We start from the raw sequence: 2,368 nt of genomic DNA on the forward strand, positions 1-2,368 counted from the left end.
TATAAGAATTTTACAGCTTTGGAAACCTGGAGGAGGGTCATTATGAATCAGAATTGACTTGATGGCAGTGGGATTTTGGCTACTAAATACCCGGGTGGTTTATCTCATTTAATTTACAACCCATTGAGGCCATTGTTACTATCCTCATCATTTCACAGACGAGAGGACACAGATAGATAGGTCAGTGTTTTGCCTGAGGTCACAGGCAATGCTGATCAATAGGCAGAGAAAATGCAGGTGGCCATTAATGTAACCACGGTGCTGTAACCACTACCTTGATCAACCATGAAGGTTAAATTGTGAATTAACATTCATCTGAATTAAATGTTGTCAGTCTCCAGGGCTTGAAATACAGCACAATATTCTTGGTGAGAAGTCGGATGCTGAATTCATTGTCATTGAGAACACATGTTCTCAGGCAAAGTCCATTGTACCATATCATATTTCTCAGCCAGGTGATACCAAGTATCTTTTCCATCTTACCCGAGGTATTATAGAAGCTGTCTTCACGTGATATCTAGCCTGACATTTCCCCTTTAGAAAGGCATTCCTTTGGGCCTGTAATCTATTTGCCTTTCTAGAGCTTTGTTTGAAATACAAATACCTCCAGGACCAAGTCCCTACTTATCAGCTAATAACCTCATGCATCTATTTACACTAGAATTTATTAACAGAAACTGGAAACAGGATATGCATCTGGATAGAGAGTGTGCCATCTCAGGAAGCATGAAATTCTTACAAATAGAGTCTGATGATAGTTTATGTCTCATTTTCGTCCACTTCTGATGCAGGCCCAGGCTTCATCCCTTTTAAGCCTCAATATTTTCTCACAAGTATGAGTTTCAAATAAATTTTCTCTAGTCTCAGGAATATTACCTCATTTCCTGTTCTCAAACTGAGGAGTTCTTTGAAACACTCACAGCCTCTTTTTTCTTTACCTCAGTGATCTCTGATAATCTCGTTTTATAGTGACAAATGGTTTTTTTCTTTTTTAAATTTTTTTCATTATTATTAATTTTAATGAAAATTTACAGAGACTTTGGATTTCCATCCATTCATTGTTGCACTTTTCTCCCTGCCCAACCCCTTCCTATTACTGGTTTGTTCATCTCTTTGAAAAGTAAAAGAAAAAAACCTTCCATTGTTTTACAATTCCTCCCCCTAGATCCACTCTACAATACAGCCATCGTTATGCAGGACTCCTGTCATGACAATACCTAATCATATATGCCTTTTAAACAGTTTTCTCCCTCATCTGTTTCAATGCAGTATACATTATTTATCCTATCTTTCTCAGTCTCCCCCCAACCCCGATTTCAGTCCTGTTTTACAACAGTGGCACTACGCAGTATTTGTCCATGTGTGACTGAGATATTTCACTATTTTTATTAACTATAACAGCAATAAGGGGAATATCAACTATTAAGTCTCAGTACCATTCTCCATCTGCTAGTTGCCTCACATTATGTTATTACCTCTACAACTTCCAAGGCAGCTTGATGAAGCAAGTTGAGAGCTAAAGGATACGTTTCCTTCCCAAAGTGAAATGACCTATAAGTTAGTGAGACAGAACATTGCTTGGTTAAGGAACTCTCTTGATCACTGTATCATTTGGCCTCGTACAAACAAACAAACAAACAAAACAACTAACAAATCGCCAATGCCTCAGAAATTAATTTGGTACAAAATTGTAGGCCAAACAGAAGATGATAGTAATAATAATCATAATTTTTATATCATTAATTCTTGGTTACAATCTACTGATGTCGATTGATTTCTACAAGGATTGCTGCTGTTGATCTGTGAAAATTCCTCTTGAAGTTTCATTTGTGACTTAGCCGGAATGACAGAGAGATGTTGGAGAATTAAGGAAGTTTTTTCTGAAAGAATAGGAAGAGGAATCAGATAAAATGACCTTGGAGTGAATGACAAGATCTTTTTTTCCCCCCAATTACTTGAATGGACTACTGTCTTGCATTCCATTGAAATAAACTCACTCAACATTTTGACTAAGTGATAGGACAGGAGCTCGGAGAGGAGATAATTAGATGAAACATATTTTTAACGTTTTAAAAAAATGTAGAATGTATCAGTCCATTTAGAAAATTTTGCCTAAAATAGATTCTCATTTCCCCTGAATATTAGTATGATTCCAATGAAGGTTAGAAGATAAAGTAAATACATGTTTGGGGTGTTTTTTTTTTTAATTTTTTATTTTTTTTTTACAGAGGTTTTGGATTTCCATTCATTCATTACCGCAATTTTCTCCCTGCCCACCCCTCCCCATCAGCTCGCTTCCCCCTCCAAAGAGAGAAAAAAAAGAAAAAAATTCCTTCATTAGTATACAATTCCCAAGTCCCTTCCCCCC

The sequence above is a fragment of the Elephantulus edwardii genome, unplaced genomic scaffold (assembly GCF_000299155.1).
Source record: "Elephantulus edwardii isolate Elephantulus edwardi_28Jun2011 unplaced genomic scaffold, EleEdw1.0 scaffold00210, whole genome shotgun sequence".
In the NCBI taxonomy this organism is placed as follows: Eukaryota; Metazoa; Chordata; class Mammalia; order Macroscelidea; family Macroscelididae; genus Elephantulus; species Elephantulus edwardii.